The sequence below is a fragment of the Cnephaeus nilssonii genome, assembly GCF_951640355.1.
Source record: "Cnephaeus nilssonii genome assembly, chromosome: 14".
Classification (NCBI taxonomy): domain Eukaryota; kingdom Metazoa; phylum Chordata; class Mammalia; order Chiroptera; family Vespertilionidae; genus Cnephaeus; species Cnephaeus nilssonii.
The window spans coordinates 64,753,525-64,775,594 of NC_137085.1; positions in this window are offsets into that span (position 1 = coordinate 64,753,525).

The following is a 22,070-nucleotide window of genomic DNA, read 5'->3' on the forward strand; positions in this document are numbered from 1 at the left end:
TTTTTATTCTGTGGTTCTTTGGTAAAAGACAAAGAATTACCTAGAAGCCTTTTGAAATATAGACTCCTCTGCCCTACCCTGGATCTGGGAATCATGGCATGAGGGCCAGTACTTTTTAGAAGCAGCCTCACTAATTCTGATGCATATGATAGCCTGGGGGCAACTGAGTTTGGACCTAGATTTCTTTCTTTTTTTAATCTTTTTTTTTTCTTTTAATATTTATTGTTGAAATTATTACATAAGTCCTCCTTTTCCCCCCATTAACATCTTCTAGCCCGTTCCCATCCTCCCCCGCCCCCTAGGCACTCATCACCCCATTGTCTGTGTCCAGGGGTTATTCATATATGGACCTAAATATCTAATACACAAACATTATTTCTCACCTTATTTTCATGTTGATGAGCATCAAAGGGAAAGAATCCCGCAAGTCAGCAAACATTTTTAGACTAACTGACAAGATATTATTAGGATGAGTAAATGTACTTCTGTTTCTGTATATTCCTTCTTCATGGGTAATATTTAGAATACCACCAAAAGGAAACATCAAAAGAAAGATTCTTTGATGATCCCATAGGTGGTATGTCTGTATAATTTAGTTTGTTTAGTGAAAGTACTTTACATGCTGAAAAGCAAATTAATTTTAAACCATTTAAAATGGACCAATTAAAAAAATAGGTTTAAAAAAATCAATGTATATCACTTTATTCTCCCTAAAGATCATATTTTTTTTTATTTTAAAAGTGGCAGAAACTTACACAAAATATAATTGAGGAGGAAATGGATTTATCCTGTGTGTTTGTCTTTGTTTTGTTTTTCTATGAGTAAGAGCCAAAAACCATTCTGCAAATTTCATCAGGGGGGAAATGTGCCTTAAAAGACTACATAGGTGAAGCTTTATTCCAGAGTACAAACTAAATTTTATAGAAAACCAATTTTTCAGAAGTTTTTCAGCTTAAAAATAATTTTTAAAAATGCCCTAATCATCACTGTTAGTTTAACTCAACCATAGGCTAATCAATTTAGAGTTTCATGAAAATAACTGAGGTAGGAAGGCGGTCCCTAGATAGAAACTTCAATTTCAATTTCTTGGCTTTTGGTGTGTTAGGAGAGATAACATACTTTCCAGGTAGGCATTTAATTTGTAATTGACACGTGTGCCGTTCTGCAAGCCATGGGTTGGCCTCATCTTGGCCCACAGGCGCCATTCCAATGGAACTGGACATCAATCCACGGTAACTGAACAGCTGCACGACGCACTGGTTTCCAAGGCTCACATTAGCACCGCGCTAATCCATGTATATTTGCAAATTGTTATGATCATTGCTCCGAAATGGCATCAGTTGCAGCTGCAGTCTTCTGAAAATATTTCAGACTTGTGATGCCTGGAACAACAACACAGAAATTATAATCATCTGACATCCATCACCAGCGCTCCTTCACTTGATTACAGCAGTCAACAGACCCTGTGCAGGAAGACTGTGCGGGAAGAAATGGCGCGAGCCTTCTCTACTAAAGAAATCTTTATCTTTTTCTCTGATTCTAACCACTTCAAATTTCTGCCATCTTCCTTCTTCCATTTCAAACAGTATCCAATACACAAACAGAATGAGAAGAAAATATATAATTTTTGAAAATGTCCATTAATGTGCTGCTTCTTAAGAACTGAATTGACAACAGCTTCTAAAAAGCAAACCCAAACTCCCCTCCATGTAATGTAGAGTTATTAAATATTAGTCTGAATATGATTTTATTTTTTGAATAAATATATTTATCTGCCTTTTTTCTCTTTTTATCTCCCCCCTTTGTTTTTGTTTTGTTTTGTTTTTCCTTACTGGAAGACTGAAGTATTCTCAATGTACAGGTTAGCTGGGATTTCTTTTTCAATGCTGCTGTTTTATCACTTATCTCTTAATCCATATACTATGGCTCAACAATGCTCTATTGAGGGCTAGTCTGAGCATTGATGACTATGTGTTACCTATACACAATTCCACCTAATGACATTTTTTAAAGGCTCAGTTATAACCTTAGTGTTACTAGTTTTTCTTTAATCTCTCAGATAAGCTGAGCAACTTTGCAAGGTCTAACACCAAGCAAAGTGCTTTTATCTGACATATGCTAAATAAATATTGCTGAGTGAACTAATGAATGCATATTTATTTCTGATGACCTGTTATAACAATATACTTTGTCATTTCAAATTAAGATTCAACTAGACAAAAAATCCTAGTGTTGTAGCATGTAACACGAAACTTTTCATTGTCTGACCTTTGCTTTTATTCTGGTTGCAAACGCCATCATTTGCCACACCACATAAGTAGGAAAATCCTTCCATGGGAAGTGCATTGTGCATTATGTTCTCTCTGTGAGAATTCTATCTACTAACAGCGTATCTCAAACGACACTTTCTCCAGAAGGCATACAATTCATTTTATTTTAGCAAAGTTACAGAGTTCAGCAACCATTACCAAAATCTAATATAGAACATTTTCATCATCCCATTTGATTCTCTTCATTTCTTCCTGTAGATTTGTGTTACCATCTGGTTTTACATTTTTTGGCTCCAATACATCTTTATTTCCACCTGCCTCCTTTGTATTCTTATCGTAAATTATATTGTAAATTATATGCCCAATAACACAATTATATACATATTTCAATTTAATTTTTAATCAGTTAAAAGAAAGGAGAAGAAATATGTTGCCACACGATCTTTTAGAACTCCCTACATAGTTTCTTTCGTTAGCCCTCTTTGTTCTCTCACGTAGCTTTGAATTTATGTCTGCTGTCAGCTGCTTTCAGCCTGAAGACTTTTCTTTTATTATCCTTTGTAACATAGATAGCAATAAATTATCATTTCATTTTCATCAGAAGAATTTTCTTCATTATTTGGTGAAACATGGATAGCAACAAATTATCTTTATTTTATTTTCGTTTTTGAAAGATTCTCAGTTGATTTTTTTTTTTAACATCAGAACCTTGAGTTTTGTTGTTCACCGCCTTCTGGTCTCTATTGTTTCTGATGAAAAGTCAGTGATTAACCTTACTAGGTTTCCCCCAAATGTAATGAGTTGTTTTTCTCTTTCTGCTTTCAAATTATTTTCTTTATCTTCAGCTTTCAACATTTAACTGTGATGTAGCTGAGTGCAGATCTCTTTATGCTTATCATACTTAGAGTTAATTATATTTTTGGATGTGAAAATTAATATTTTTCATCAAATTTGGAATATTTTTAGCCATTACTTCTTAAAATATATTTTCTGCCTGTCTGTCTCTTTCCTCTCTTTTTGATATCATGCATATGTTTGTGTTCTTAATGATTCCCCATATCTTTCTGAGGCTCTGTCCATATTGCTTCATTTATTTTTATCTCTGTTCTTTAGATTGATAACCTCTTTAATCTATCTTTGAGTTGGCTGAATCTTTGTTTTCTTTGCACAAATCTACTGTTGACCATTTAGTTATTTTCTGTTTTAATTAATTATAGAATTTCATTTGGTTCTTCATTATAATTTCTATCTCATTATTGATATTTACTGTTTGTTGAGATATTGTCATTATGATAACCCTTAAGCATTTACAGGTGGTTTACTTTAGTTCTTAGAATAAATTAATATCTGCTGCTTGGAAGTCTGCAAAGTACAAAATCTGGGTCCCACCAAAAAAGTTTCTATTGTATGCTTTTGTCCCATTTGAATGAAGTACACTTTTCAGAACCTTGCATGTCTCCTTATTTTTGGTTGAAAACTGAATCTTAAGATAATATGTTGTGAGACTGAGTCTCACCCACAAACACATATAAGGAGTAGTTTTTGCTTTTGTTGCTGGATTAGTCATTTGTCTATTTCTTTAGTGACATGGTTGAACTGATTCTGTGAAATTTATTTTTCCCTCAGTTTTTTTCTTGCTTACGTTTTAGCCTGACATCAAGAGTTTTCCCTTGGTCAGCATAAGCCACTTATTGATCAAGAGTGGTTTAAGTCTAAGCCCCCTACTCTTTTCATTGAATATGTTTATGGCTTGTGAGCTACTATTATGGTTTATTTTGGACAAACATTCAGCCATGAGCTTGGAAGTTCCCACTTTAGTTACTTCTGAGAGGATACAACCTTAGAAATAAACACAGATTTCAGACTCCCAGGGGTACATGTGATTTTATTTTTAAACTAGAGGCCCGGTGCACAAAATTCACCCATAGGTAGGGTCCCTAGGCCTGGCTGGTGATCAGGGTCGATCAGGGCCTTCCTTCCCCAGGCTGCCGGCTGCTAGCTGGGGTCTTCCTTTATTCTGCGCCTCCCCTGGTGGTCAGTGCACATCATAGAAAGCCGTGGACCTCCTGATTGGTCAAACTCCAGACAATTTGCATATTAGCTGTTTATTATATAGGATAAATAAACTTATTAGAAGTTGTTCCTTGGTTAGAGTAGCTTAATGTTTAGCCAGCATTTGATCAACTAAGTCTCCTGTGCAAGTGGTTTTCTGCCCTCTGTTAGTGGATGCTGTGTGACCTGGGGATAGTTTTCAGTATGTTCCACATACTGTTCTGGGATTGAGTGCAGCCTAGTGAATGTGTACAATCTTTCCATTTCTTAGGGTTGAGTGTGATCTCAAGTGGGTCCTTCTTGTATCTTTCCCTATTGCTCTGTCTTAAATTTCTGACTTCTCTGTTGTCTATTTTGTTGCTATCACTGTTATGGAGCTGCCAGACCCTTTTAGTTGTTTTTTCCAAGATCTTTATTGTTTTTTTTGTGTGTTTTTTTCTTGATGAAGATATTCTTAAAAAAAATTTTTTTTTCTTTATTGATTAAGGTATTACATATGTGTCCTTATCCCCCCATTGCTCCCCACCCCCCACTCATGCCCTCACCCCCCTGGTGTCTGTGTCCCTTGGTTAGGCCTATATGCATGCATACAAGTCCTTTGGTTGATCTCTCCCCCTTACCCCCACTCTCCCCTACCTTCCCTCTGAGGTTTGATGGTCTCATCAATGCTTCTCTGTCTCTGGATCTGTTTTTGTTCATCAGTTTATGTTGTTCATTATATTTCATAAATGAGTGAGATCATGTGATATTTATCTTTCTCTGACTGGCTTATTTTGCTTAGCACAATGCTCTCCAGTTTCATCCATACTGTTGCAAATGGTAAAAATTCCTTCTTTTTTACTGCAGCGTAGTATTCCATTGTGTAGATGTACCACAGTTTTCTAATTCACTCATCTGCTGATGGGCACTTAGGCTATTTCCAAATCTTAGGTATTGTAAATTGTGCTGCTATGAACATAGGGGTGCATATATCCTTTCTGATTGGTGTCTCTAGTTTCTTGGAATATATTCCTAGAAATGGGATCACTGGGTCAAATGGTAGTTCCATTTTTAGTTTTTTGAGGAAATTCCATACTGTTCTCCACAGTGGGTGCATCAGTCTGCATTCCCACCAGCAGTGCACAAGGTTCCTTTTTCTCTGCATCTTCACCAGCACTTGTTTGTTGATATGTTGATGATAGCCATTCTGACAGGTGTGAGATCATTACTACATTGTCGTTTGATTTGCATCTCTTGGATGATTAGTGACTTTGAGCATGTTTTCATATGTCTCTTGGCCTTCCTTATGTCTTCTTTCAAAAAGTATCTATTTAGATCCGTTGCCCATTTTTTGATTGGGTTGTTTATCTTCCTTTTGTTAATTGTATGAGTTCCCTGTAAATGTTGGAGATTAAACCCTTATTGGTGATAACATTGGCAAATATGTTCTCCCATGCAGTGGGCTTTCTTGTTGTTTTGTTGATGGTTTCTTTTGCTGTACAAAGGCTTTTTATTTTGATGTAGTCCCATTTGTTTATTTTTTCTTTAGTTTCCATTGCCCTAGGAGCTGTATTGGTGAAGAAATTGCTTCAACATATGTCTGAGCTTTTGCTGCCTGTGGATTCCTCTAATATTTTTATGGTTTCTTGTCTTATGTTTAAGTCCTTTATCCATTTTGAGTTTATTTTTGTGTATGGTGTAAGTTGGTGGTCTAGTTTAATTTTTTTGCATGTATCTGTCCAATTTTCCCAACACCATTTATTGAAGAGACTGTCTTTATTTTTGACAATGAAGGGAGCATCAGTCCTGTTGCAAGTGTTCATCCATGAGAGTGTTTCTGTAATATGGGGCTGGGGCGAACAAAATACACTAGTGACCTTCTTCCTAAGGATGAAATCACAGGCATAGGCTGGGACCTAGGTGAAAAGGGAATTTCCTTTTATGCCACTGAGTTTCCATTGGCATAGCTGGGGAGTAGCATGGGAACAGGTTGTGGTTTAAATGCCACACTGTCTCTATTCTCACTAAGGCTTAGACAACTTTCTTGAGTCAAAGTTTCTCCATTGACTGAATATCCTTAGGACAATATGAGAGACTATCATTTTTTAATTTATTTATTTTTTCTGTAATTACCACCACTTAGATTTTTGTTGTTGGGGACAATGCCATTACGTTCCTCATTCCACCATTCCAGAAGTATTATTAGGGTTTATTACAAGAATGTAATGCTTTATGAACATATTCATCATACTAACAGACAATTTTTTAAACCATATGAGTAGATTATCAGTTGCAAAGGTGGAGTGATAAAGATAGTCACTTGCTAAAAACTCATTTAATACTAATGGTTGTTTTAGGCTCTGTAAAAGCACAAAAAAATAGACTATGCAGTTAACTAATCAACCCATCATTTGTTTAGGTTTCATCTACCATGTGTGTTTAATAAATGCTTTTTTGTCTTCATTTGTATCATTATCATGACTCATTAGTTATCATTCCTAAAAGAAATCAAATATTCTTATTTTTCAATATAATTTTATCAAGTAATCCAGAAATATATCAAAATAATAATAAGATCAAGTGGGGCTTATTCCAGGAATATAAGAATTCCTTTTTCTAATGTCCCTATTAATAAAATTTACTACATTAAGCCAAAAATTTTTAAATTATGTGATTATCTACTTAGATTTTTAAAACTCAGTGATAAGAAAGATACTTTCTGAAAGTCATATTAAACCACTTCCTCATAAAAATATTCTGTAATGATAATTTGATTTATCATCAAGGAGCAACATAAAGACTTTCTTTATCATCCCAATCATTTAAAAGTCTTCTAAAGGTATATAAAAGATATGAGTCATGAAAATTAGATAGGAGGAAGTAAAATTATTCTTATTGTAGATGATATTACTGTTTACCTTTAATACAAAAAAGATTTAATTAAAACTACAAGTGATAAGATAATTCAATAAAAGGATGGGCAAAGACCACCAGTGAAGTAATAAAATTAATGGAACAAATTTATATAAACAAGCAAAAAGGAAAAAAAAATATTAAATACCTAGTAATTAATAAAAAATGTCTCTTGGAAGAACAATCTTAAATGTTACTAAAGGTCACAAAAGAAGACTTGAACAAACATAAAGCATGGGTGTCTTTGTCTAAAGTTGCATGGCAGAAAGAACTGAGCTCTAAGAGGTTGGTGATTTGTGAGCTGACTAGCCAGTCTGTTTGGGTGACCAGACATTCTCTCTCAAAAATAGAGTGGTGGCCTGACATCTCTACTACTGGGCCATTAGAATGCAGTCCTTGTTAGAGCAAACATGGTAAAAAAAAAATTATATATATATGTGTGCATATATATATATATATATATATATATATATATATATATATTCTATATTATGAAGGCATATTAGAAATCCAGAGAAATAAATCTCTCTAAAAACTGACCTGCAGTTTTCAGCATGGGGCTGGGTAAGATTTTTATTTTATACATGATTGTACTTCATAGAGATCCCCAGCAAAAAACAACTACCCACCCAAGAGTGTAATAATTAATGTATAATAACTCCCAGCAGAAATAAAAATACTCTACGGTACTGAATTGTCTTCTAATAAAGTAGTAAAGGAAAGCATATATGGTCAAATATTACAAACGAGTTTAGTGTGCTCTATATACTAATGGTAAAAAAAAAAAATAAGTAATCGACTTTGCTTGTAAGGTTAATTAACTGTAACTTCAAAAATATTCATTTTTATATAAATAATGTTCACACTGCTTCCATGTTTGGGTAATGCTAATAAAGCATTCCTTTTCTGGAATCCAGAATAGAAACGTTTCTATGGTTCTGCTTTTACAGAGGAAATTTATTGTATTAGGCCACAGCTGTAAATTTCATCCCTCCAATCCTATAAATTTCTTCTAAATGTTTAATGGTTTATAACTGTAATTATTCTTGTGTGCCAACATTAAACTTTAAAAAGTTTAATTTGGAGACTATTCGGAGAAACTCATCTTTTTTACAGCCTCATAAATAGTTCTTTGATGAAATGAGCAGAGGCTCTGTGTCTGCCCGAGGAGAATACAAATGACACCACGTAGAATATACTTACAAAGAGGAAACAAATGCATTGATGTCTAAAGTGATCAGCTGGTACAGAACAACAATGGGGAGCGATATGATCAAAGATGGGAAATGACATGGCTCTCAAGCCTATTTCATTCTTTTATTCTCCTCCTTCTCCTTGTCCTTCTTTTTCTCCCCCTAATTTTTCTCAAAGTTTTCAATATTATCAACCATTTCTATTAAACAAAGGGGTAGTCACCACTAGACAAATGAACTTCCAATCCAGAATATACAGTTCGAGGCTTCTATTTAGTCAATATATTTCAGTGTCACTTTAAAATGTTATCAAATGGGGAGTGCAGAGCTATGTTACATATTGCTAAGAATATAATTTCTCTGCAAAGTTCAATTGCTATATTACATCATATCACGAACTCAGGTGAACGAGAATTTCTTTAGTTTCAAAGTAAGCTGTCAACGTTGTGATAAATATTGGAAATTCTCAAGTGAGCAGTTATTCATAGGGTGCTTCCAAATACTTTTAAGTTCAATTAAGATAGAATAACAAGTCAATTTTCTTTAATTAAAATCCAGAGAAAAATAATGGAAAACTTTCTACGTACAAGTACATAGAAAGATAAGGGCATACCCAGGAAAACACTGAAGTTTGTTTCATTTTTAAATTATTAGATTATTATGTTTAAATCTATACTTACCACAAAATGATACATTTTCAGTTGTATAACTGTTTGAATTGAAAAACTTTCAAATTAAATGATGCTATATTATTCTACCTTAATCCAAAAAAAATAAAATTACAAATAATTATTTCTACATATGTACATATATTTGTTGCATATATTATTTCCCACTTTAAAATTAATACCTGAAAAAGTAAAAAATAAAATATAAAAAATAGATTTAAGCAAAACTAAAATAATCTGTTTTCCTTTCCTAAGTAGTCTGTTCACTCTGTGGATGTAACTCAAATGTGATGGGAATTGCTCAGCCCAGTGAGACCCGAGTTGTCAGCCTTCTGACTTACAGAAATGTAAGAAAAATTTGTTTTGTTTTAAGCCACTCATTTTGTGTAATTTATTATAGCAGAAAGAGGAAACGAACGCAGTAAGAATGCAGCATAGGTATTATAAGATATATGAAGGTAAATCATATGACAAATATAGCACAAAGATTCAAAGAAGAGAAATGGAAGTATAAATACTGTAAATTTCTTATATTAATAAAGTAGAATAAAACCATTTGAAGGTAGTTATTATAAATTAAGGTGTATATTATAAACTCCACATAAAGCATTAAAATAATAAAATAAAGTGTTATAGATAACAAGCCAACAAAGGCAACACAGTAGAATAATAAAAATACAAATTAATCTAAAAGAAGTTAGAAAAAGAGAATAAAGGGACCAAACAGATGAACTCAACAGTAAACAAAATCTAGCAAGATGATGGATTTAAAGATAAAGATATCAATAATCACATTAAATGTAAATATACACCAAAACCAAACAATGGAGTCCCACCCCAGCCCCAATTGCCTACGTCCCCATTCCTGTAATTCCTACCTCCCCCTGTAATCTTTGTCCTACCTACTAGTATATTAGCAGCTGGCTTATGGGAGGCTGCAGAGCACACTTCCGGGGATGACCTGCTGCTCTCCCATACTGCCGGCAGTATTAGAAAAAATGCTCATATGTGATTCAAAAAGAAAAGTCAATTATCACCTTGGCCAGTGTGCTAAATGGTTAGATCGTCTGCCTGTGTATGGAAAGGTTGCAGGGTACATCCTCAGACCCCGTAGGGGTGTGTACTGGAGGCAATCACTTGATGTGAATCTCTTGAATTAATGTTTCTCTCTCTCTCTTCCCTCCCACCACAACCTAAAAATCAATGGAAAAAATATCCATATCCTTGGGTGAGAATTAACAATAACAACAAAAAAGTCAGGTTGTCATATGGAATAAAACAAATCTCAGAGGGAAGATGGGGTGGGGGTGAATGTGGGGCCTTGGAGAGATTAATCAAAGAACTTATAGGCATATATACATAACCCACTGGCACAGACAATAGTGTGGTGAAGGCCTGGGGGTGCTGGACAAGGGTGGGGTGGAGGGGGTCAAAAGGGAAAAGGGGGGGGATATCTGTAATACTTTCAATAATAAAGATTAATTAAAAAATATATTCTATCTCTGAGGATGTGTGTTACCTCATGTATAATGATACAGCAGAATCCTAAAAAAATCATTGCAAAGTCCAAATAAAACACAGGAGGGAGCAAAAGTAGGTTTATAATTTTAATATAAATCCTATCTAATAAAAGAGTAATATGCAATTGACTGTCACTCCAACACACAAGATGGCTGCCCCCATGTGGTCAAAGATGGCTGCCCCCATGTGGACACAAGATGGCTGCCACAAAATGGCCAGCAAGGGAGGGCATTTGTGGGTGACCAGGCCTACAGGGGAGGGCAGTTGGGGGGGACCAGGCCTGCAGGAGAGGGCAGTTGGGGGGAACCAGGCCTGCAGGGGAGAGCAGTTGGGGGGAACCAGGCCTGCAGGGGAGGGAAGTTGGAGGGGGGGACCAGGCCTGCAGGGGAGGGCATTTAGGGGCAATCAGGCCAGCAGGGGAGCAGTTAGGCGTTAATCAGGCTGGCAGGGGAATGGTTAGGGGGTAATCAGGCTGGCAGGCAGAAGCAGTTAGGGGCAATCAAGCAGGCAGGCAGGTGAGCAGTTGGGAGCCAGCAGTCCTGGATTGTGAGAGGGATCCCAGATTGGAGAGGGTGCAGGCTGGGCTGAGGAACACACACACACACACACACACACACACACACACACACACACACCAGTGCATGAATTTCATGCACTGGGCCTCTAGTAATATAATAATTAATAAATAACAGTACAAGAATAAACTGTTTTGCATACTCACAACTGCAAGTCAATTCACAATTTGCCCACCTTCTGTATATGTGATAGATGATATAAATGTAAATGAAGAATACAAAAATAGTTTGAACAAATTCCACATAACATTCATTTAAAAAGGAATTAATTTAATTTCAAGTTATACTCATTAATGTAAGTTCACCTAATGTCACAGATAATTGATCAGTAAGCATGTTAATTATTAGTTGTTGTACAGCTCAAGTCCCCAAAATATCTTTTAATAATGATCAGTTCCTTATAAGCCATGTATTTTATAACTAGAACTTCATGAAATTTAATTATATTTATTAAATAATATATTATTAATATGAGGTGTCTGTTGAGGATATACAACCGCATATTAAATGTTGCTTTATACACTCATAAGTATCTTTTCAGAAATCATTAAAGTATCTATTTAACCTCAAAAATGATCCTATTAATTTCAATTTAATGCTTAGTTAAGTATGTTTAGGGCAAATCATTTAGGTTATGGTTATACAGCTGAAATAAATTAAAGAAACAAAATTGTTATCTGAATAATTTCAGCCAAAAGTAAATTTTATAGATCTAACTTAGGGAGGACAAACATCTTTGACCATATATGTTTAGATAACTATAATTCTAGGATTTTGGATGTTTTTGTTTTTAATGAATGAAGTTTATATGTCATTAAAACTATAACAAAATCTTCTCAGGGTATTAAATATTTTGTTTTATTTTTACTTCCACATATTTTACAATGGCATAGACCAATTGAATTCATCAGAATGTATAGAGGTCATGCACAATAAATTCGCAATAAAAACCCATGCCCGGCTGGCACGGGTTAGTGGTTGAGTGTCAACCTATGAACCAGGAGGTCATAGTTCAGTTCTCAGTCAGGGCATATGTCTGGGTTGCAGGTTCAATCCCCAGTGTGAGGCATGCAGGAGGCAGCCAATCAATGATTCTTTTTAATCATTGATGTTTCTATCTTTCTCTCCCTCTCTCTTCCTCTCTGAAAAACAAGACAAACAAAAACACCATTTAACCTGAATTAGAAACATTAAATGATATCTATATAACATGAATTTTTGCAGAGTATGAAGTTTTATTACAAGTTTATAAATTAATATTATACAATAATATTCTTAGTGTCTCTTAACCAGTGCAAGAGGCTGCCATAATATTGTCTGTATTTGCATAAAAAATGAAGATTAGGCCACTAAGTGCTTTAAGCTAAAATTGTCTCAACTATATGGCACAGAAAACATGACTGACTCATCATTTTGACTAAAAATCATTAGTCATGTTTTAAAAGATAAATTGAGGCATATAAAAAATGTTAAGAATTAATCTGAGCAAAAATCAACTCAAATCCAGAAGTGCCATACTGGAAATGGTTATGAGGGCTGGTCAGGTAGGTGCTGGGGAAAGACTTGTGTAGAGACTAGGTTGGCCGTTTATGATTGGCTGTCCATAGGTTTTGATTTCTTAATGGTGAAGCATTTAGAGGATTAGGTTTTGGTTTGTTTTACATAAGCTCCCAAAGTATTCAAGCCACTTCAGTCTAATGTCCTCCTTGTTTAATTAATTTAACATATAATATGTATCTTATTCATATTATGCAAATACCACTCTTCTGAATGCTAAATCATATTTGAAGATTAAGATTGTGTAGCAAATATTTTCAATCTGGAAAGATGTAATATATATGCAAATAAAATCATTAAAAAGTACAAATATGTTGTGGTAAATACAAAAAAGGTAAAGAGCTGCAAATATTTGGGTGCTTTGAGGAACAAGTAACTGTTTCTAAAGGAAAGACAAAAGGTAGGCTTTGTAATAGAAATGGCATTTGAACTTGCTCTTGAAATTTGGAAAATACAGCAATCATCAAATAAAGAACTGGAAATATTCCAAAAGAGTTAAGTTATGGGAATGGAAATACTTATTATGAGTCCAGGAGATAATAAGCTCTAAGTGTGACAGAAGTAGACTATGTAAGAAGGGAAACAGTGTGCAAATAAGTTAGCAAACGTCAGCCTTAACTGGTACAATGAGTGAATTGAATGTTCAGCTAAGGAGTTTGGATATTGATGGATTTATTAAAATGAATGTTTGGATTATAACTTTTCAAAGACCAAATCATATGAATTAATCCAAGTGTTTCTACTGACTTTTATAACTCATTTATTATTTATTTAAAGACCTTTTAATATACTTTGGCAGGGAAAATAATGAAACCCAAAACGTTCCTTCAGAAAACTAAATCTAAGACCAAGATGACCCCTGAGAGCCTAACTATTGTAAAGACCTGTTATGTCCAATTAATAAATATATTACACTCTGAAATTCTGTCTCCAATTATTTCTCTAACTCCTCTTCCTACCCTGTTTCCATCGTATCATTCACCTCAGTTCCCCACGTTTTTTATGTGCAGCAGCTCCTCTAGAACTCATGAAAAGCGGCATCAATAAGGTTTGGTATAATAGGTCTCTGGTTTAGAAATAGTACAAAATACAAACCAAACTAGCTTAGAAGGGAAATTATTGGTTGATATGGTTAGTGTAAGAGGAAGAGGGTGATCAAGTCTCTATAAACTCTTATCAATTAAATGGAAGCACTCCAACAATATCTCATGGTTACAGGATTTTTTTTTTCCATTACCTCTATCTCTCAGCCTCACCTTTCTCCTGATTCACTCCATATTCAGTGAGATTTCCTGTCTTTCCAAGAAACTCATCACAGCTTTAGATCCAAGATCCCTCAGTTTGAAACACATGGTTGAATGTGGGTTCCCTTCCCAGAAGCTTCATCAATAGTGTTTCAGTGATTCTGATGAGCTCAAGTGCTTGCCTGATGAACAGTGAATGGAATGCTCAGATGGGTCCACGCCTAGGACACCTGCTCCATTCTTCACCTGTAATTTGAAAGGGTGTTCCCAAGAAAAAAACAAATTGTGGTGCAGTTAACAGAAGAAGAGAGAGCAAATACTAATTTAAAAACTACCAAACAAGCCTAAATTTGAATGGACCCCAATCTGAGAGGTAAAACTTTGTTCTGTAACTTCATTACCTTTGCAACAAAACTTAGAGTGCTTTGCCAAAATATAAAGTTTACTTTGATTAAAATTTCATGCCTTATGTATTATTTGAGCTTTCAATAATAGTGTCAGGTGTGGGGAATTTATATGGCAAGATGAAATAGTCCTGAGACTTTTCTTTCAACTAAAAAACTCTCATATTTTGTTCAGTGTCAAACCTGAGGTTTCATGAAAGGCTATCCCTGCTATCTGACCTCATAATTCAGGTTGAATCACTTTTAATTTATCTTCTCCTTTCACTCTTCTGTAACTTCACTATCAAATGAGGCCAATTGGCTCCTGATCCAATTTCTGGATCCAGATATTTCCTCTCATTATCAAAATATTTCCTTTTTTGCAGTGCACTGCTGAAAGTAGTGATTTTAAAATTAACTTTTTGAAAAATATTTGCAGAAGTCTTTGTTGAAGTTCTACAAGAGAAGACTTTATAATATTTATTTTGACTAGAAATTAAAAGAATCACTTCTAGTTAAAATTTGTGTACAAGATTATGAACCAGCTTATCTCTACCTTTTGTGCCTTAAAATGTGTAACCTCTTATCACACAGAAAGATTCCATCACATTAATTAAAGAACTAGTGGCCAAAGAGGTTCCTACCTTATGATGTAGTGCCCAGAATGAATGGAAAAACAAATATCCTTCTAAATGTGGTCTAAGGATGGTGTTCAGACTGCCCAGGACTTCACATGATATTTAATGAATTTGAGCTGAATCTAGGAAATTGTGTTGTCTTTATGTCTATCCTTCTTATGTTTTAGAGGCACACTAATATTTAGAATGTTTAGAAATGTTATGGCAATTTTTAAAAAAATAAGTCTAATTTTAAAGTTGGTGATATTATCACCCTTCATCTTTTATGTCACTCTTCTTCTAGGTGTGCTGCTATATGACTGCTGTTCATGATCTCTTCCTGCTGGAAACCTTTCTTCTCCCTATCTTTCCCATAGTTATTTCAAGGACTCAGTTGATACATCTGTCTCTATAGTCTCAATACTAGGGTATTGAGTATTCCCTCCTCCAGTTCTGTTGGCTGATCAACTAATGAAAATGACATAGGACAGATGAGCTGGAGAAAGTAAAATTTAATCCGTACATATGGGGAATCTGCACAAACATGAGTGATTCCCATAACAGTAAGGCAAAGTGTGGTATATATGTCATTTGGGACTAAGGAAAAGGAGGTCGAGGTCTGGAACTTCGACGGGAAGTAAGGCCATTCATGGGAAGATGAAAAGATTCAACGTTTGGTAAACAAATGTTTGTCGGGCCATACAGAAACAATGAGATACAGAAAGTACTTTGATCAAAGGGGCCCTTGCTAGGTTCATACCAAATTCATGTTAATGTGGTTATCTATGGCAATACCTCTCTTCCTGGAGCAGGTCCTCCATGTAGATTCTTTTAAGCAATTAGGGAGGAAGGTCAAGTGTCCTTCCTGGATCTTTTGTTTCCTCAAATCAATCACCCTAAAATAATCTTCCTGCCAGAGAGAAACATCTTGAGGCGGCAATGTTTGTTTCCCTACAGTAGCTTAAACAATATTTCTATGTGAGATTTTATAATCAGGCACATTGCAGCACTCAAGCAAAGTCTTCTGTATTGTATTGCAATTAAATATCAGAATTTAGTGGGAAAATAGTCTGTTGTCCTTTTTTAATGTATTTTCTTTTCTGTGGATTGTCAGGAGGGAACCTGCTCACAGGTTCAACACAATTTTTTCCAATCTTAAACTAATTAAAGAAAAAAATGTCAGTCATTTTTACTCACTAGAATTTTGCTCTGTTGCAAATTGCCATATACGGTATATTTATATAAGTGTTTGGATATACACATATATTAGTAATGCACTTATTTATATTTATCAAAAATACATATACAGAAAGTTATATTTTTTATTCAGTTCCCATGTTTTACTTACATGGACATTAATAATTTGTGATTTATATTGTGGCCATGACACATTGGCCATAGTCTTAAAAGCTGGGGGAAAAAAGTCAAAAAAGCTACATAAAATTTTATTTCTTAGAGAAATCACAAAGACACAAAACATGATGTTGTATTTTTTTCCTGAATAGTTGCCATATTTTCTGCTAAACACCAAAAATGGGAAAACTATTTTAATTAAAAGGGAGCAGAATTTGCCACCCCCAGAATATTCCTCTTTGTTGTAAGGATTATTTTAGGTTGACTATTTTTAAGAAATAGCAGACACAGTAGAAGCTCTGAAAACAGAGTGGACATTACCCTTGGTAAGGAAACTTGCATTTACAAGGAAAAAAATCTCCTTTTGTAAGGATGTCTCCCCATCTATACCAGGAGGAAGACGGTGATCAAGTCTCTATAAACTCTTATCAATGAAGAAGGCAGAGACTGAGAGCTGTGTAACAACCAGACTCCTGCTCACTCTCATTTTTCTGGTAACTCCCATAATTACCCCCAACATCTTTCTTTTGTTTTTAGCTGTAGATCATATTTAAGGTGGTGCCTTGAGCCATTTTGGGGGAGTTACTCAGTTTTATTGGGTATCTCCTTGTATATAAGAGGCATAGATGTTATTAAACTTCAGTTTGTTTTTCTCCATTACTCTTTTATTTCAGGAAGTTCTCAGCCAAGAACCAAGAACAGAGGGATAATTTTTCCTTCCTCACGCAATCCAAAAGGGACTAAGCTAATCTCAGCTGGTGTTTCAGAGTTTATTAGAAGAATTAGTTTACTTCTGATTGTCCATTGTGTTTACTTAAGACCTACCCCCTTCTTTTTGGTACCTGCTAAACTCCTTTTTATTTATCTTATCCTCTGTACTGTATATCTGCTGAAAGATCCACTGAGCTTTCCAACTTTATTTATAGGTTCCTAATTCTCCTGTGGTCTGCATTTTATGAACAGCAAGTTATTTCAGGAGAAACTGCACACTGTCCAGATTATGTACTGATGCCTCCATCCCTCTTTGCGATTTGGGACACCCAATACCTTCCGTCTTTAGCACCCTAGAACCTTATTTTTTTTTCTAGGTGTTTTGTTACTAGATCCTTATGCTTTTGTTTCTAAATGCCTTATGCTTTTGTGCATGAGTCTCTTTCACCTAAATTTCTCTACTACTGCCATGTCCATTCCACCTGTGAAAATGATGCCTTTGTCAATGTCCATATCAAATATCTTCTCAACTTGTTGCTGTCTTTTTTTTTTTTAGCTTACCCAGTAAAAGTGCTTTTTCTTTTTGTACCTTTTTTATACCCATTCTTGTATTTTGCTTCATATTTTACTGTGAGTTTACTTTACCATGAGACTGCCTCATATATCAGTAAGATCCTTAAAAAGGGGAAGGTTTTTAATTCAATGTTGTATTAACAGTTCTTGGCACATATTAGGTGACTAATAAGTGTTTATTAAATGAACGATATTAGAATATTAACTGAGAAGTAAATTTCTCTCAGAGACTTTCCCTTCAGGTCCTTATCTGGAAAAATTTACATTGCAGGTTTCTTTGAGAGTAGTTACTCCATTCAGTTCATTTAATTCAATTCATTAGCTTTTGCTTGTATGAACAATTCAGTCCTGAAAGGGGTATCAGCCATAAAAATGCAGAACAAAAATTAGCTTTAATAAAAAACACAATTCAATTCCCTATAAGAGGCAAACAGGTAGAAAAAAAATTAAATTAGCATTCTTATCTCCTCTCCCTGCATAGATCTTAAGGCATTCTGGATGAGTTCCCAAGATTAACATGCTAAAATTTCACATAAGAATTGTTCACAGCTCCATGGATGAATGTAAATGTAATTCAGAAATATCATAAAATAATTTAATTCCCTAAAAGTAACACAGACATTGCAAGAATTAGAATGCAAAATACCTACCAATTTCCAGGAAGTATTGCTGGAATTAACCTTGCTATATATAACTATTCTGTAATTCAGTATACTGGTTACTTTTCTATTAGAAGTAGTATTTAGTTTAATTTTCCATTTATATACTGAGAATTTGTAGTTTGAGGCCCAGTGCACAAAATTTGTGCATGGAGGGTGGGAGGTCCCCTCTCAGCCCAGCCTGCACCCTCTCCAATCTGGGGTCTCTTGGGGGATGTCAAACTGCCAGTTTAGGCCCTATCCCAGCGATCAGGCCTAAACCAGCAGTCAGACATCCCTCTCACAATCCTGGACTGCTGGTTCCTAATTGCTCACTTGCCTGCCTGTCTGGTTGCCTCTTACTGCCGCCCCCCCCCCCACCAACCTGGTTGCCCCCAAATGCCCCCCTCTGCTGGCCTGGTCACCCCACAGAGCCTGCTTGTTCAGTCATTTGGTTGTCCCTCACTAACCCCCCTGCCAGCCTGGTCATAGGCAGCCATCTTATGAGGGCGTGAGGGTCAATTTGCATATTACCTCTTTATTATATAGGATATATTTTCCAAAGAGGACAGATTTTATGTACTTTGAGATTCTCAATCTTTCTCCTACTTAGCAAAAACAGATATAGTCCAAGTCCAGTGGAATCTAAAAGGAAATGAATTTGGGGACTTGGTAAATTATTCCATTCAGTTCTCTAATTCCTTTAATAATCATGATAAGGATATGAATTACTAATGTGTATTGAGTGCATACAGTGTTTCAAGTACTGTGCTTAGTACTTAGCATGCATTAAGTCACTGAGGGTTGTAGACACAACCATGGAAAATAAGTTACGTATCATTCTTGAAAACAAAGAAGAGGAAAAGATCTCGTTTCACTCACTCTGCCTTCGGTCATCTTTGAACCTTCACCCTTTGCTACAAATCATTTCGTAACTATAAAAGTGAAGGCAAATTAGTCCACAACATAAATTTTACATTTTATTTTAATCAGTGTACCTTGTGATAGTGTTTAATCATAGGACTTGAAAGGTGAGTAAAATTCTTGAATGCAAGTACTTTTCCTTTTTTTTTAAATTTTATTCAATATCACTAAATCCATACTAGATATTTTTTATTTACATTGCCCGCAGGATTAACTAAATCTCTAGTCCTTCAGGAAATAAAAATAAAGTATAAGGAAAATAATTAAAAATGTTTTTAGAAATGGCATAATGGGGGTACAATCTAATAAGAGGAACAGTTTTATTGAGTCTTTGCCATGAGCTACATAAAAGGGGTGGCTCTGAGCTCCAGCTTCATCATCTGTAAAACAAAGAGGGATGGGTCCCATTTTTCCTAATATCCATTTAATTTGAAGTATTGCATGGTTCCAGGGGAAAAAATGAAAGAAACCAATTTTTCCTAAGACTTGAACAAAGTTGAACATGTCAATGTTAATATCTCCTAAATATTTAGACACAAAGAAGGGGAAGTAATTTACTTTTGGCTTTTTGCCTTCGGCATTTTATACTATAATCAAAGACCAAGCCATTGAATGATATGTAGACTTATATTGATTCCTGTTACCTATCTATCATTCAAGGATGATGCAGTAATAAACACTAGAAAGGATGTTCACTGGAGTTTTTGCAGGAGTGAGAAAGTGTGACCTTCCATGCAAAACAAAGTGGTCTACTCAGTCACTAAATCAATGAACGTTGACATCTTGTGAGTCTCACAACCCAAACACTGAGCCATTCTCTTCAAGCATCAAAATGTGACAATGGAACAGCCTTAGGGTGATATTTTACTCTTTACAGCTCCTAAGGGCATAAAGTTATAAAAAGGGTGGCAAACCATTCTTTTTGGTTTTGTAAATCCTTCTGTGTAAAAATATAAAGTGGCATTTTTAAAGACAAAAATCACAATATACAATTACTTTACAGACTTCAGAGCTCACAAATCTGTCATTTTCAGTTATTCAAACACTGAAACAGAAATAAGTAAAATATCTTCTGAGTCACAAAGACAGATTTTGCAAAATGCACACGTTAATACCCAGTCTAACTAACAAAATACATTATTTTCAGTTCAGACACCATTAAAAGTAATAGCATATAAATGAATGCTGGAGGCAGACCATTTTACAACATCAATATGTAAACACTTACTGAGCACTTACTATTTGGCATTTATTGCCCTAAATGCTACATCACCATGAAATAGAATTATTTTATGAATTATTACCATGAATCATTATGTCTTTTAATTTCAGAGATGATGAACCTGAGGCTCAGAAAGGTGATATAACTTACCCAGGTCACACAACTGAAAATGATGTTGCCAGGAGTCAATCTCAGGCAGTCTTACTATAGGGCTCAGGCTTGAAGCCATGACATTTTATTACTTTACTAACAACAGAAAAAGATGGTAATTTGTAGTTTAAAAATAGATGTAAAATAATTGAATAAATATTTAAAACATCAATTAAGGAAGAGATAGACTAGTAAAATATAAACAAAAATTTATCTATTCATATATTTACTATAATCATGTATTAATTCTTTTAGCACTTTATTTTTCCCTTGGATTTTTGTAATTTGTGAGTATTGCATTACAAAGCAAATTCACTGACCATAATTTTTCTCATAGGCAAAATTAGGGTGTTTTCCATGTGAGAGATATGATAATTAAATCTATTAAGGGTCTAGCACAATGTCTGGTATATCTGAACACTCAATACATGATTACTACTTTTAGTTATTAATGACAACATAATATAGAATGTGTTCCAATTCTGATATTTAGATTCAAGTTGATCATATCACTTTTTTTTTGCCTGATGCTGAAGATGATCATCGTTTATAACGTATTTAATCTCTTAGAAAATCTTTTAGAAAAAGTTTGCAAAAGGTATTTTTACACCTTCCAATATATTTGAGAATTTAAAAAAAAAAAGCAATAATCTCTTTCCAAGACTAAAATAAATGATTCTTAGGTTGAATTAATCAGAAATAGGTAGTTGAGGCCATATTCTAAACTGCTGATGCAATATAAATGTTCACATTAAACATAAATTGCCCATATCAGAAGCAAATCATTCATACAGCCCATAATCACAGATAGTATTGGTTATTTTACAATCCCTTGGTAAAATCTGTTATAAATATTGAATCTATCTAGAAAAATATACTTTTTTTCCATGTCAAATCAACCTGAAAAAAATATCCCCTCTTTGACTTTAAGGTGTGAATCTTATTAATAGAGTTGGTATATAAGCTATTTTGTAAAATAATGATATTCACCATGGCTACATTTATTTTCATCTATTTGAGATAAACACCTAAAATGCAAGATAAATATAAAAACATTTATTTTTACATATGGTTGGTTTGTTGACTACAAAGGAAATTTTCAAGGACAAGAACAAAAGTAAGCATTGTAGCTAAAGATTGTCCTAAAGGTATTTGGTGATAGCATTAGTGGATCAGAACATGAATATATTTAAAGGTATGTCTAAACAGCATGGACAAAACAGAACCTGGACCTATACCAGAATAACCTATTAAAACATGCCATACTAATATATAAAGCTAGGACCCAGGACTCCCCAAATATAGCACTCCCAGTAAGAGAAATATGCACCCATTTTTCCTGCTCCAGCCATGCCCCCCTCCACTACCACACACCAACACCCCTATGAAATCTATGAAGGGAGACTGTAAACATACATGGTCCTTTTGTTCAAGTTTGCTCTGACAATTCTAACCAGAATGCTTCACAAATAAAGGTTTAGATGACTTAAAACTTGGTCCCAATTAGTAGTGTTCCCAAGAGCCTGA